The sequence below is a fragment of the Podarcis bocagei genome (assembly GCF_964188305.1).
Source record: "Podarcis bocagei genome assembly, chromosome: 3".
In the NCBI taxonomy this organism is placed as follows: domain Eukaryota; kingdom Metazoa; phylum Chordata; class Lepidosauria; order Squamata; family Lacertidae; genus Podarcis; species Podarcis bocagei.
The window spans coordinates 54,759,366-54,775,671 of NC_138127.1; the positions used below are offsets into that span (position 1 = coordinate 54,759,366).

General features: G+C 42.5%; 1 long non-coding RNA gene across 3 annotated transcripts; it reads right to left on the minus strand.

The window, feature by feature from the left end:
- Positions 1–8,721: 8,721 nt before the first annotated feature.
- LOC308583723 lies at positions 8,722–16,154 on the minus strand. 3 transcript variants are annotated; one of them, XR_014006375.1, is made up of 3 exons: positions 16,065–16,154; positions 12,525–12,706; positions 8,722–10,354 (listed from the first exon to the last, which is right to left on the minus strand). It is a non-coding gene; the product is annotated as an uncharacterized lncRNA (long non-coding RNA). The 3 variants fall into 3 exon arrangements; XR_014006376.1 differs by lacking the exon at positions 16,065–16,154 and adding an exon at positions 15,526–16,052; XR_014006377.1 differs by lacking the exon at positions 16,065–16,154 and adding an exon at positions 12,894–13,044.
- Between the last annotated feature and the right edge of the window lie 152 nt (positions 16,155–16,306).

The following is a 16,306-nucleotide window of genomic DNA, read 5'->3' on the forward strand; positions in this document are numbered from 1 at the left end:
CTGTTAATCTGCTTTTCCTCTCTCCCTCTCTCTTGCCACCAGACAACATTTCCTAACCCAGAGAAAAGAAATGAAGAAAAGAAGGTAGGCACTTCTTAAGGGTGGTGGTGGTCAATAGCAATGAGACATTTTGTCTAAAAGCAGCAAGTGAAGCTGCAAACAAGCTTTTAAAAGGTCACTGCCCAGACATTAAGAAGGCAAGACATCATGGTGGCAAGGGGGCAGAAGCACATTAGACTTCTGACTGACTGACTGATTAGGCTTCTGAGCTAGGAGGAGCTGAGCTCAGACAGGAGCCCAAGGCCGCAGGGCGCCAGGCTATGGGAATCTGCTGTGCGTGTCATGGGAATGAAAAACACAAGCCTATGGGAGAAGACAGCACAGCCTGCATCTCTTCTGAAGCCATCCCTGCTGGGTGAAATGTGGACTTTTACCAGCATGGGTTCTCAAGGAAAGAACAATTCTCCTGCCTTTTTTCTTCGCCAGGGGTTTGCACAGTGACTGGCCCAATAGGTCAATTTCTGCAGGAGGAAAGAAAATGAATAGAAACATAAAGAGGAAAAATATGAAGTTATTATCTCTGTAGCTAGATGTCCAAGATCCACGCCTAAAGAATAGAGACAAAGGTTAGATCTCCATAGCTTTTTGTTTCCTGTTGGTATGAAGAAACGCAGTGGCTTAAATTCCTGGGAGATACGCTCTAAATTCACAATTATAGCAGGTTGCTTAAGCTTGGAGAATTTCCATGGTTCTGATGGAGTGCCACTTATTGTTCAAATTTCCAAAAAGCAGCATCATTTCTTTATTTGTTTATGATTAAACCTGTGCCACTCATTGGTCACCTGATCACTTAACACTCAGAAAGTCGCATAAAAAAAGAGAAATGTTACATCTCTTGCTTGGTTTCTTCCATTTGTGATGGAGGGGGGAGTTGGGTAACAAAAAGCTATAAGCACTTTGTGTGAAAAACACTTCATACATGCTAAGTACTAGGTTGTATTGTCATAATGATTATGTATTGTGTAAAATGGCATGTAATTATCATTAGCTATCATTAATAACTATAACAACAATAATAGTGACTATATTTCTGCAGATCCTACTAAATGTGTGTGGGAGGGAAACAGTGACTCATTCTGTAAGAAAGCAACTCTCCTGCCCGTCCATGAAAGACTATTTTAATGAGCTTCTAATGGAATTTTGCTCATCTCAAGGCCCACCACTTTTGTGGCTATGTGTGTAGAACATTTTGAACTCTGTCTATGTTTCATTAATTACACAGTCTAAGCTTGCAACTATTTTTACACTTTTATTCAACAAAAAATCCACAGCAGTTCACAAAGTGAAACAAGGAACTAACAAATCTAGCAATGAGATAGATCAATATTACCACTGGTTCCCACTGCTGCCTTTTATCATTATTGTGTTTTTATCAAATGCTATGCTTTTTTATTCTTTGGCTTATATGCAACGGGTTCTACTCAGAGTAGAATAACTGCAATTATTTGTAAGTTTTAAACATTCTATTAACTTTTTATTGCTTTTAATTATTGCTTTTTATAGGATTCTTGTTACTTGTATATTTTTGGATACAGTCAGACCTCGGGTTACAGTCACTTCAGGTTGCGTTTTTTCATGCTATGGATGCACTGAAACCCGGAAGTACCGGAATGGGTTCCTTCCGGGTTTCGGCGGTCACGCATGCGCAGAAGCGCTAAATCACGCTTTGCACATGCACAGAAGCACCGAATCGCAACCCGTGTGTGCGCAGATGCTGTGGGTTGCAAACATGCCTCCCACATGGATCATGTTCACAACCCGAGTGTCCACTGTACTTAAGATTGATGGGATAAAAATTGAGCATTTGGTGTTTTTGGAAAGCAGGGCGAGACAGGTGCAAATTGCCAGATAGCAGGCATGGGTTGGGATCCTAAAAACCAAAAGCATGGTTTTGATCTTGATCACAGAAGGGACCTTTCCCATTTCTTCTTTCCTACTTCAGCCTCTGGAAATCTACTCCTAAGGGTCAGGGGACTGTCTGAAACAGCATCTGACACTACACATGTCCTATTCAGATTTTCATACGCAGTGAGGAGGAAAGTGAGGATAAGCTTGCTGGCCCCATCCAGACCCCAGACCCAACAGGCTGGAGAGGAGAGTCTTGCACTAGGGAGCCTATTTTGCACATGTGGACTCTTCCTACAATAGAGCCTTGCTGTCTCCAATGGTGCAATGCGTAAAGGTTTCTGGCTGTGGGCAGGATTCCTCCATTGTAGGGGATTGAACTAGATGACCCTTGGGGTCCCCTTCAACTCTACGATTCTAGTTACCCAGGACCTCCTCTTCAGACCTTTCCTGCCCCCCAACATGTGAAGGGCAGCAGTTCCACGCTTTCCCTCTCCTCACAATAGTAATCATGTGAGGAACTGAACAAATAAACAGCACAACTGGGGATGATCAGTAGGTACATGAGGTGCACAAGCAGAAGTTTATTCCACTCACACAAGTATTCTGTAGGATTCAAGACAAAGAATGTTTAGGAAGTTGGGTGGGCTCCCACAGTGGAGTCTGACGTTTTTTAAAATGGCAGTAGCCTTCTTCCCCTTCATGGATCACTGCCTTGCCGTGGCGAAGGGGCTTGAAGAACTCAGAGAAGCTATGAACTATGCCAAGCAGGGCACCCAAGATGAACAGGTCATAGTAGAGAGTTTTGACCAAACGTGATCCACCTGGAGTAGGAACCGGCAAGCCACTCCAGTATCTCTGCCAAGAAAACTCCATGGACAAAGACAACAGGCATATAAAAGTTATGACGCTGGAAGATGAGCCCCTCAGGTCGGAAGGTGTCCAACATGCTACTGGGGAAGAGCGGAGGACAAGTACAAGTAGATCCAGAGCTGATGAAGCGGCTGGGCCAAAGCCGAAAGGACGCTCAGTTGCAGATATGCCTGGAAGCGAAAGGAAAGTCCAATGCTGTAAAGAAAAATATTGCATAGGAACCTGGAATGTAAGAACCATGAACCTGGGTAAGTTGGATGTGGTCAAAAATGAGATGGCAAGAATAAATATTGACATCCTGGGCATCAGTGAGCTAAAATGGACGGGAATGGGCGAATTCAGTTCGGATGACTATCATATCTACTACTGTGGGCAAGAAACCCGTAAAAGAAATGGAGTGGCCCTCATAGTCAACAAAAGAGTGGCGAAAGCTGTACTGGGATGCAGTCTCAAAAATGATAGAATGATCTCGATACGAATCCAAGGCAGACCTTTTAACATCACAGTAATCCAAGTTTATGCACCAACTACTGGTGCTGAAGAAACTGAAATTGACCAATTCTATGAAGACTTACAAGACCTTATAGAAGTGACACCAAAGAAGGATGTTCTGCTCATTATAGGGGATTGGAATGCTAAAGTAGGGAATCAAGAGATAAAAGGAACAACTGGCAAGTTTGGCCTTGGAGATCAAAACGAAGCAGGGCAAAGGCTAATAGAGTTCTGTCAAGAGAACAAGCTGGTCATCACAAACACGCTTTTCCAACAACACAAGAGACGGCTCTACACATGGACATCCCCAGATGGGCAACATCGAAATCAGATTGATTATATTCTCTGCAGCCAAAGATGGAGAAGCTCTATACAGTCAGCAAAAACAAGACCTGGAGCTGACTGTGGCTCAGATCATCAGCTTCTTATAGCAAAATTCAAGCTTAAACTGAAGAAAGTAGGAAAAACCACTGGACAGGTAAGATACAATCTAAACCAAATCCCTTATGAATACACAGTGGAAGTGAGGAACAGGTTTAAGGATTTAGATTTGCTGGACAGAGTGCCTGAAGAACTATGGGTGGAGGCTCGCAACATTATACAGGAGGCAGCAACTAAAACCATCCCAATGAAAAAGAAATGCAAGAAAGCAAAGTGGCTGTCCAACAAGGCCTTACAAATAGCGGGGGAGAGAAGGCAAGCAAAATGCGAGGGAGATAGTGAAAGATACAGGAAATTGAATGCAGATTTCCAAAGAATAGCAAGGAGAGACAAGAAGGCCTTCTTAAACGAGCAATGCAAAGAAATAGAGGAAAGCAACAGAATGGGAAGAACCAGAGATCTGTTCAAGAAAATCGGAAATATGAAAGGAACATTTCGTACAAAGATTACCATAATAAAGGACAAAAGTGGTAAAGACCTAACTGAAGCAGAAGACATCAAGAAGAGGTGGCAAGAATACACAGAGGAATTATACCAGAAAGATATGGATGTCTCGTACACCCCAGGTAGTGTGGTTGCTGACCTTGAGCCAGACATCCTGGAGAGTGAAGTCAAATGGGCCTTAGAAAGCACTGCTAATAACAAGGCCAGTGGAAGTGATGGTATTCCAGCTGAACTGTTTAAAATTTTAAAAGATGATGCTGTTAAGGTGCTACACTCAATATGCCAGCAAGTTTGGAAAACTCAGCAGTGGCCAGAGGATTGGAGAAGATCAGTCTACATCCCAATCCCAAAGAAAGGCAGTGCCAAAGAATGCTCCAACTACCGCACAATTTCACTCATTTCACATGCTAGCAAGGTTATGCTTAAAATTCTACAAGGAAGGCTCAAGCAGTATGTGGACCGAGAACTCCCAGAAGTGCAAGCTGGATTTAGAAGAGGCAGAGGAACCAGAGACCAAATTGCAAACATGCGCTGGATTATGGAGAAAGCTAGAGAGTTCCAGAAAGACATCTACTTCTGCTTCATTGACTATGCAAAAGCCTTTGACTGTGTTGACCACAGCAAACTATGGCAAGCTCTTAAAGAAATGGGAGTGCCTGATCACCTCATCTGTCTCCTGAGAAATCTCTATGTGGGACAAGAAGCTACAGTTAGAACTGGATATGGAACAACTGATTGGTTCAAAATTGGGAAAGGAGTACGGCAAGGCTGTATATTGTCTCCCTGCTTATTTAACTTATATGCAGAATTCATCATGCGAAAGGCTGGGCTGGATGAATCCCAAGCCGGAATTAAGATTGCCAGAAGAAATATCAACAACCTCAGATATGCAGATGACACAACCTTGATGGCAGAAAGTGAAGAGGAATTAAAGAACCTTTTAATGAGGGTGAAAGAGGAGAGCGCAAAATATGGTCTGAAGCTCAACATCAAAAAAACGAAGATCATGGCCACTGGGCCCATCACCTCCTGGCAAATAGAAGGGGAAGAAATGGAGGCAGTGAGAGATTTTACTTTCTTGGGCTCCATGATCAGTGCAGATGGTGACAGCAGTCACGAAATTAAAAGACGCCTGCTCCTTGGGAGAAAGGCGATGGCAAACCTAGACAACATCTTAAAAAGCAGAGACATCACCTTGCCAACAAAGGTCCGTATAGTAAAAGCCATGGTTTTCCCAGTAGTGATGTATGGAAGTGAGAGCTGGACCATAAAGAAGGCTGATCGCCGGAGAATTGATGCTTTTGAATTATGGTGCTGGAGGAGACTCTTGAGAGTCCCATGGACTGCAAGGAGATCAAACCTCTCCATTCTGAAGGAAATCAGCCCTGAGCGCTCACTGGAAGGACAGATTGTGAAGCTGAGGCTCCAATACTTTGGCCACCTCATGAGAAGAGAAGAGAAGACTCCCTGGAAAAGACCCTGATGTTGGGAAAGATGGAGGGCACAAGGAGAAGGGGACGACAGAGAATGAGATGGTTGGATGGTGTTCTTGAAGCTACCAGCATGAGTTTGATCAAACTGCGGGAGGCAGTGGAGGACAGGAGTGCCTGGCGTGCTCTGGTCCATGGGGTCACGAAGAGTCGGACATGACTAAACGACTAAACAACAACAACAGCCTTCTCCAGCAGGCCAGGATCATCCCATGTTTTCACATGGGTTTTTAAAAAACTTCTTTGTTTTTCAGTTGCCAGAATCATCACACTGTAGCTTTGTAAATCTCTCAGCCAGCGAATATGACTTTTCATCTACCTTCGTGAAACACACACACAGAGAGAGAGAGAGACACACACAACCCCACTGAAAATAAAACATTTCACAATTTAACTTTATTTGAGTAGGTACATTACATTAATATTTGGGTCCATTTTATGCTCCAGTCAAAGCTTCACCTCTCATCTCATTTTAGTTGTTTTGGTGTTAGGAATCAGGCTTGGAACATGTGAAGATGTAACTGCTGGATGGGATTTGCTGACTTAGGCCACAGACCATATCAGCATGTGAAGTAGTACAAAGCAAGAGTGTGCCATTAAGCGTGTGCAGGGCGCTTTTGTTTCACCTACACATGTAGGGGTAAGGAGGGTCACGCCAGTCAATACAATCCCATGCAAGCTTGGGCCTTTTCACCCCTTGATTTAGAAATAAAGGCCCGGTGCCTTCATGTCAGAGTTCCCTTTGCGTTGCGCTGGGTTCTGTCTCCTTGCCGCTGTTATTCCTGCTGCTGCCCCTTAACCATTTGCCGCTAACAACAGTCAGTGGCTTGCTAATAGGCTCCATTTGTTTGCTTTCAGCATCCCTTGGGCTTTCATACAGCAAAGCATGCATGCAGCCCTTAGAGTAATATCAAGCAGGGACCTTGGCTCTACGATTTTGACAAGTTGCCTGCCCTTGCTCAGGCCCTGTATCTCTGCATGTACAAGGCCTACTGGAACTATGGAGGCTGTCATCATCTTCCCCTGGGCAATCATCTGTACAATCACTAGGAACGCTTGCTGTTCCCATTATTGTAACTTCCACAATACAGACAGTCACTATATAACTTCACAGTATTAAAAAAACAACACACCATCTACCTCAGTTAACAAACAGCAAAGATATTCCTTTTGAGACATCTGGAACTCCACTGCAAAGCCGCTAATTTATCTGAAGCACATGAAAATAAAACGTACAATGTAACAGCATCAGCAAAATATTTCCCGAAACCATCTAAAGGGATCCTCTTAATATACCATGTCAATACAATCCCTTGGCTAAAACATAAATTCTAAACAAGAACAGCAATACATTAAGTACACACACCACTTCATATTAGGGTTAAAAGAAAAAATATAAGCGTTCTTTTTTTTTTAAGCATCAAGAATTAAGGGAGTTAGGTTTTTTTAAAACAACAACTTTTTACACCAACGCTGTTTTTGTCTGTCCCCTTGTACTACATTTTTTTAAAGAACTTGCCATTTTGCTGTTGCAGCGGGACTTGTCAGATTCTAGCACTAATGGGTTGTGATATGGTGTCAGGGGAAGTCAACAACCAATGCTGGAAAAAACTGGCTATCCCTGCTGACATAGCCAAGGATAGATGGGCCTTCATTTGTAAGAAATAAAATAAAAGTTATGTTTTGTGTCTTGCTTTCAGATTAGTGGGGGTGTAGCTTTTGATAAGCTCTCTCCAAGGCCAATTACCTAATCTAACACCTTGTGCCCAGAGAGATGCAATGCTAAGATAAAGAGGTTCAATGGATGGATGTCTGGCTTAAGAGTTTGCAGAATGAATGCTATGAAACTCTTAATCTCAGGGTCGTGGCTCTGAGCCCCACTTTGGGCAAAACATTCCGACATTGCAGGGGGTTGGACAATGAGCCCTGTGGTTCCATTCCAACTCTACAATTCTATGATTAAAGGAACGTGGAGGCCATATTCTTTAAAGAGTTTCCTGTGGAAGGAGAAGAGTGTGTATATGCATATATATTAAAATTTTCTGATTTACAATTTAGAGTATTCATTTAAACAACCTTAAAATATCAATGACTTCTCTTCTTCTCTTTCCATGGTTCATTTTCCGTAACATAAATCCCTGCATATTTTACATAAACTAAACCATTCAGTATTTCATTATTACTTCCATCAAAACTTATTTACACTGTTGAATTTATCTTAATGCTGTCAGCGTTTTCAAGTATACACAATTTCCCCCCATATATTCAATAAACATTTTCCAATCTTCTTTAAACATATGTTCTTCTTGTTCCCTTATTCTATATTTTAGGTCCACAAGCTGTGCATATTCCATCAGTTTAAGTTGCCATTCTTCTTTAGGTGGGACATCGCTCATTTTCCATTTGGGGGCTAACGAAACACGGGCCACAGTAGTGGCATACATAAATAACCATTTCTGACACCTGGGAATTTCTGCCTGAATTATTCCCAACAAAAAGGACTCTGGGTTTTTTTGGGAAAGTACTTTTAAACTTTTTTTTTCAATTCATTATGAATTATTTCCCAATATTCATTTACCCTTTTACAGGTTCACCACATATGAAAGAACATGCCCTCAACTTCATGGAAGAAGAGTGTTAAGGTTTTTGGCTGATTCCATCCTCGCGCCACCACATCTACTCCAGAGCATTGGAAGGCCTTCCAGAACAGTGCTGAAGGTGATACAACTACCTGCAGGAGGAGGGGGGCAAACCAGCAGAAATTGCCCCACCTCCTCCTTCCATTAGTGGGCACATCCAGTGGATCAAAAGCTCTTCAGGAAGCAGGACACAACCAGATTCAACTCTGTAAATCCATGTAATGCAGCCTTCAACAACCCAGTGACCTCCATATTTTTTTGGGGGGGTGGGGGGATTATTGGGTTGTTTTCATTTTGATTATGTATTTATAGTTGTATAGTTTGATTTTATTCTATGAGCTGCCCTGAGACTTCCGGGTACAGGGCAGTATATTATTATTATTATTATTATTATTATTATTATTATTATTATTATTAATTATTATTATTATTATTATTACGACTCCCATCAGCCCCAGCTAGTACAGATGTCCAAAGCACCTGGAGGGCACTGGGTTGACAAAGGCTTGTGTATACAGCTAGCCCAAGACATTCTGGCATCCAGGGCAGACCACAAAATGGCAGTCCCCTCCCTGCCAGGGAAAAATGGATGAGTGAAGATCTACATCAGGTACAAGAGGAGAGTAAAGATCTACATTGGGATCTGCTGTCTCTGTGGATGCTGTTGCCCAAAGTGCTCACCTCACCTTGCCTTATGGGAAAGCCAGCCCTGCTTATGTAGCACCAAATGTTTGGCCATGTTCACACCATACCATTAAATAACTATGATTCCACTTTCAACAGTCGTGGCCTCCCCTAAATGATCCTGGGAAATGTAGCTTATTAAGGGTCCCTCCTAGAGCTACTGTTCCCATAGTTCACATTTTGTCCAATACAAAATGAAATTTTGTCCAATACACACATTTTTGCAAAGCAATTCCCCCATATGTATTTTTATGTTATTTTTACTAATATATGCACATTTAACCCTAGTATTTTTGCACACATCACTTGGCTGGATGGGTTATCTGCAAAAGTGTGGGTTGCAAAGGATGGCTGTGTTTTGGTTCACATATTATTTCACAAACTGTGAATCAGGTAATTTTTCTTTTAAATACAAACGGAAGCAAGTTTTCATCACTAACTGAGCCAATCCCTATCCTGCTGGATGAAAGAAGCCAACCAGGTCAATTTTTGTTGCTTCCCAAGAATATATCCTGTCTCTCCTCTTTCACTACTGCCATACCAAATAACTGATCTGAACCATCCAAATAAACACCAGCCCAGGTGCCTCATTTGGGGCTCAATAATAGATGCAAGGGCAGCAGCCTTTCATCATCAACTCCTTGGCACACCGCCAAACAGTTTGTGAAAGACAGCTGGAGTTTAAGGAAGGGAAGGGATGCAGCCAGGCCCAATACAATTGCAGCTTCATATGTTCATTACTCTCCTAGCTCACCTTTCCTCCAAAGGCTCACTATGGCCAAAAGGTGCCCCACTAGGGGTCTCTATCTAGCCAGAGTGCCCAAGCCCTTAGACCGGGCTTCCTCAAACTCGGCCCTCCAGATGTTTTTTGGCCTACAACTCCCATGATCCCTAGCTAGCAAGACCAGTGTTCAGGGATGATGGGAAATGTAGTCTCAAAACATCTAGAGGGCCAAGGTTGAGGAAGCCTGCCGTAGACCATCCTCTGGGATCAAAAATGTTTCAATTTTCATGTAGGTGAAGTAAAGTAATGGTTAGAGTGTTCGACTAAGATCCGGGAGATCAGGGTTTGAATTCCCACTCAGCTATGAAGCTCACTGGGTGGCCTCAGACCAGTCACCCTCTCTCAGCCAAACTTACCTCAGGATGAAATTAGGAGGAAGATTCATGTATGCCTCCTTGAGCTCCTTAGAGCAAAAGGTGCTTTGTAAATGTAATAAATAAATATAAATAACATTGTTTTATCATCTTTCTCTTCCACCTAGAACAATGTGAGATGTAGCATGCTTTGGCTTTTGTAAATGAAAATAGTTCCTTGTTGCATCTAAGGAGGTGAAAGGTTTTCCCCCTTCACCACCTTCATTTTTTCTTTTCTTTTTCACCTCCCTGTAGGACAAGAGCAGAGGAGAGACAGGAGAAAAGATTATTTAGAAGAGAGCCCCTGTTTTATACTATATAATAAAGAGTGGCAATCTTATCACACCTAATGCTCAAATGATGTATAGAGAAATGGTGTTTTGCAGAGACTGCCATAGGCAAAACAGCAGATCTAATCAAAAGCTCTACACGCATGAATATAACCAGCCTCTGGGAAAGGCCAGCATTCACAGCAGATAATGTGGAATTCCTTCTATGATTCAATGGGGAGGTCACTGGAGGACCAGAGAGATGCTGATCTGCTTTATTTTGGAACAGCGAGGGGATCTACGAACACCGCATTCACACTCCATAATCCACTGATTACCACAGAGTTCTCTTTACCTGTAATATGTACAGGTAGTATTTCCTTCATATGCAAAACCCATTGAAATATTTTGACACAGGGTTTATATAAAAGAGACACTTACAATAGTTCTGCTTTGTAAAATAAACGATGCACCAAACAAATATGTAAAAACGTAATTAACCTTTAGAAGGCTGGCATTTTCAAAATTGTCAGCTGAATGAATGTATACAGTTCCTTGAGCTACAAAGGATTAATGGAAGTTGAGACATGAATCAATAAAAGTAAAAACGTTTTCTGTGAAAACTTGCCATCGGGTTCTTTCTTCAGCCATGTGTGTTTAGGGTGTTAAGCCCTCAGCCCCACAGAATATGATGCTCTTCTGCAGCGATGCATTGCAACATCTGGACAAGAGATATTGATGCTGCGAGCCTCAGAAAAGCTGTAAATGCTTTGAAATTAATGGAACCTCTGCATAAGCTAACGTCTGTCAGCCACACTCAAGTAATCTTGCCCAGATACCATCAAACGTCAGAGGCCATCATACCTCCTGAGCTCCTCAGATACTTCAGTGCTACGGAACAAACCTTGACTCATGCAAAGACCAGCCTTTACAAATGCCAGGAGTGTGAAACATAAATGTTTGTGTCCAATATAAAATGTGTTGTGATTTCCCCCCTCTTTATGTCTATTCATTACCCCTGTCATGGGGCCAAGGACATACGTGGGCAACACAGAAGTTGGATTTGGCCTGTGACCTGGCACAAGTGGTGAAGCCTCTCCCTGCTAACAACTGCCCCATTCCCCAGGCTATCAATTGGCGGGGGAGGGGGGCAGTGCAATTGTGATGAAGAGGAATGTGCGTGGGGACTATCATTAATATGTACCTTCCTTTCTTGTGTAAATCAGATTCCTTCCCAGCCTGCCAAACAGCCTGGTGGGGAGAGTGTGATGATGATGATGATGGGGAAAATAAAGCCTTTCAGATTCCTCTCCCTGTGCACCTTCCTCCTTACTTCAATTGTGTGTGCAAGAGAAAGAACGTATCTGAGAGATGGTCAGTGAGTGTAAACATGGGTGTGAAAATGGCAACCCCAGATTGCCATGTGTGACTCCTGGGGGTGAAAAGGTTGCTTGGTAGACCAAAAATATACGCTAGGTTTTCTCCACACGCTTGCCCCCTGCTCCATTTGTTTTGTTACCCTTTTCTATGTTTTCCTCCTCTTTCTTGTGCCGCCTTTTATATATTTGCTGTTTGTTTCCCGCAAATAAGATTTCATCTCTGAAACCTGGTTCTAGGAAATCACAAGTGTCCCAAAATACCTGGCTCGTTTGCTTGAATCAGCAAACTTGCAAACCTGCTCTCCTCTGCAACCTGATCCTGGCTCAAGAGACTTCCAGGCACTCTGCCAATGGCAGAGTCAGCCTGCGCTGCCATCTACAGGCCTATGTGCAGGCATGAGTTGGCTCTGGTCTGCACATGTGGGTCACCCACATCCCCCCAAGGATGAAGACAGGGCTACCGATTCCCCCACAGCAGCTACACCAACGCACACAAACGGCAGCAGTTACTACACAGAGGCCTCTAGTGTTTGCAGAAAGCGATGACATCAGCCCCTACTAGGTATCAGGGGCCTTTGAATGAAATGTGGCTTGGGCCCTGCTACCTCCTCCCCACCCCTGGCAATAAAGCCAAGTAGTGAATTTTGATCTAAGAGACAGGTTTCCCAAAACAAAAATTACTACTTGTAGCAAAACACTGGGAATGTTAGTATAACCCCCACCCCGCTTCACAACAGGGCCTAGTAATAGAGAATTAATAAAGGTCATCACCTAGGATTAAACATGTACTTCATTCACTGTTTCTGGTGAATTCACATGCTGGCAGATTCAGATTCTCTCCCCTCTTAACGCATCACATCAGCTATATGAATAAAGGAGCCAACTGAAAGGGACGGTGGTGATGAAAAATACAGAATACACTGACACCAGGGACCAGCAGCAGGGTTAAATGTCTGCAATCATGAGAAACAAATACAAAACAAAAACATATAAAACTAGCACAAACATCAGCATCAGCATATTATTATTATTATATTTTATTGAGACTATTACAGTGAGTTAAAGTAAATAAGAAAGGAAAGAAAAGGGGAAAAGAAAAGACATAAAAATAAGTCAGAGTAAAACAACACACAAACTTACAATCACGTATGCAAGTGCTCAAGAACAGGCAAGAAATTGCCTTTGTTTTATAATTTCAGTGTCTAATGTGCATCATTTCAGAAGTTTACTGCAGAAAATCTGAATCTGTAAAGCAAAATTAACTCTTTAACATCTGAACAAATATACTCCCCCCCCATAGTAACCTTTGTCTTCATTCTGAACTTTTGTGCCTGCAGCACAGACACATCCTAAGCCCCAATATCTTCTCTCCGTAGGGATAGTAGAACAATGCATTTAAAAGGATGAATCCATGCTGGCTTTCAGATTACACTGAACTATACTTTAGCATGATTTTCAAAACTTTTAAGACAAAAAATAGATGTTTCTAAATTGGGTTTGATATTGATTCCATCCTTAAACTTCTAGATTTAGTTGTTTCCAAAGGACATCAGAATCAAGTAGCTGTACTGGCCTATGATTACAAAATTTACAGTAGCAAAACTTGGTTAGGGCCAACTAGGGTTCACAATACAGTATGCAGGCTTTCAAGTCACACAGGTTGTTTCTCTGGATGTTCCTGAATTGGAGGTGTGTGGGGGGGTTTTTTGTTTTGTTTTTTTAAAGTCACTCAGGGTGTCTCCAGACTTTTGCATGAGAGATTCAAGCACATACTGGATCTTTAGCTGTGTGAAATTAAAGTGGATTAAAGCGTTCTGTCACCCCAGTACAACAAATCCACTTTTTAAAAAAGAACCTTGATTTTTGCAGTTTGGAAAGTGACAGGGAACTGCATTGAAAAATGTGGGACAAACAAATGATTAATGGGAAAATGCATATACAAGCCACAAATCAGGATGATGATCATTATCATATTCCCGATCTGGAAATAAATCAGAACAAATGCTCAGTAAAGACTATGCACTGTCTAACCACCAGGTCAACATTGTACAAGAGAATAGGGTGAAGGATGAATTAATAGGTATCTGGAGAGGCCCTCTGACCTTCCACTACTCAGAGAACTAGGATAAGAAAATCACCCCTCTCAACCAACAGTTAACACCATCCAGTTTGTCTCCTATTGACTTTGTACCAGTGCTTGGACTTCATTTTAAAATTAATCAACAACTTTGGCTAAGGTAAGTCACAATGGTTTTCCTAACCCAGGGGTCTGCAACCCGCGGCTCCGGAGCCGCATGTGGTTCTTTTACACCTTTGCCGCGGCTCCGGGGCGGATACTAGCGAGGGGAGGAGGCGCATTGTGCACCCCGACCCTCCCCACTGTGGCGGGCGCTGTACTGACTGTGACGTCGCATGGGGGCAGTGCGTGCGTTAGTCACGCACCGTCCCGACGTCACCTTCCCGCCCGCCCACTACATGGTAAGGGGCATGTACGCTGGTCACTGCATTGAAAGGGGGCATGTACGCTGGTCACTGTTTTGAAGGGGAGTGAAGAACACACACACACACACAAAGGTAACTTGTTAATTTAACGTTTATTTTTATGAGGAGGAGTAATTCTGAGGGGTCAAACAAAGAAATAATTAAAACAGTGACAAAAAACTTATTTTTATAATGACGAGTTTTGCGGCTCCCAGTTTTTTTTTCTTCGGAAATGGGTCCAAGTGGCTCTTTTTGTCTTAAAGGTTGCAGACCCCTGTCCTAACCTCTCACTGTTTACTTATTAGGGACCTGTGAGGACCAATCAGAGTCTCTACTGGGTTTTGTTTTTGCCCCAGAAGATCTGTGTAATTTAAAACAATAACAATGGCAACGTGCAATCCTAACCATGTCTACTCAAAAGTAAGTCTTACTGAATTCAAAGGGGCCTACTCCCAGGTAAATGGGGTTAGGATTACAACCTAACACTGCAGTTATATGCATTTAATTGTGAATAAAGACCTCAGTGGAGCTTGCTTCTGAGTAAATATGTATCTTGTTGCATGTCTTTTTCCATACAAAATCTTAATAATATCCAGCACTGAGAAAGAGTCCAGAGTAACTAAAAAATAAGATTAAAATTAATAATGCACTGTGAATTTAACTTGTCCCTGCTATTGGTTTTATTTTATTGACTGTGTAAAATTTACAGTGTACCGTATTTTTCGCACCATAACACTCACTTTTGTCCTCCTAGAAAGTAAGGGGAAATGTCTGTGCGTGTTATGGAGGGAATGCCTACGGGTGGCATGCCTACGGATTTTCCTCCTCTAAAAACTACGTGCGTGTTATGGTCGGGTGCGTGTTATGGAGCGAAAAATATGGTAAATGTTGTTTAATCTGATTCTTCCTCATAATGCTTTATTTTACCAGTTGACACTTTTAATTCTGAAGGTCCTAATTTATTTATTGGGAGCGTGTTTGTGTTGAATTAACAGAATGAAATAACCATTCCCTATCCCTGTGACTCCCGATCTTACTGCTGACCTCTCAAACTTTTAAGACAATCTCCTTCACACTGTAATCCGAACGCACGGGCGCAGTAATGTGCGTTTAGACGAATTCAAAAAGGGAAAGGAGGCTTATTTTTATGCTAATCAAGTCTCTTGTTTGTGTAGAAGCTGAGCAGTGCCTATTTGTTTTTTAAATACGGGAGGGGCATCTAAGCGATTTCAAAAATGTGCCATGAAAATCATCTTTTCTTCTCAAAGTGAAGAATTTCCTTTAGCCTCACCCGCAGCTCTTGCCCAAGCCCCTTTCCGGAGAGTAAAAACTTAAAAGGAGTGCAAACTCAGAGGAATTTCTCTTACGACGACACCACGGACGGAAGAGGGCGGGGCGAGCCAAAGTCACTCGCAAGAGTAAACAGATTTAATTTATTGCGACCCGTTTGCAATATCCGCGATCTTTTTCGGAGCATGCCGCTTTAAATGTATGCTCTGTGCTTGGAAGCGGTGCACGAACTCCTCGATCTGGAGCTAAAACACAACGAAGCACAGCCAAGCTGGATTCCCCACCCCCGCCTTTCTCTTTCATTGTCTCTGGGCGTATTTATCGTTGGGGCTAATTAAAAAAAACAAACCACAAGTCATGTACATATGGGTGCGTGTGTAATATATATGCATGTATAACAACCCTCGCATAAATTTCCTAGTCAACACGTATTTCCTTCCCAGACCCTATGATCCTCTATTGATTCCCGTTAAAGCGCTTTTCTTTTTCTTTTCCCCCTCTGCTGATCGAATTTCAGCCCAGCCAGGATATGCAACTAACCTTCCGGCACAACTGACTCGGAGAGATCAAAAGGCAGGCTTGCATTCATTAAAATGTAGCACAGCCTAGGCAAGTTTTAGTGGAAGGTCTCCTTTTGCATTGCAATTAACGTGGCATAAACGGGAGGTGGGTTTTTAAATCTTGATATACAGGGCGGTGGGGGGGGAGAGAGAGAGAGAAGAACAAAAGACACAGCTCTTTTTTACACAGAGATGACGTCAGTTTGATTTTACCGACAACTC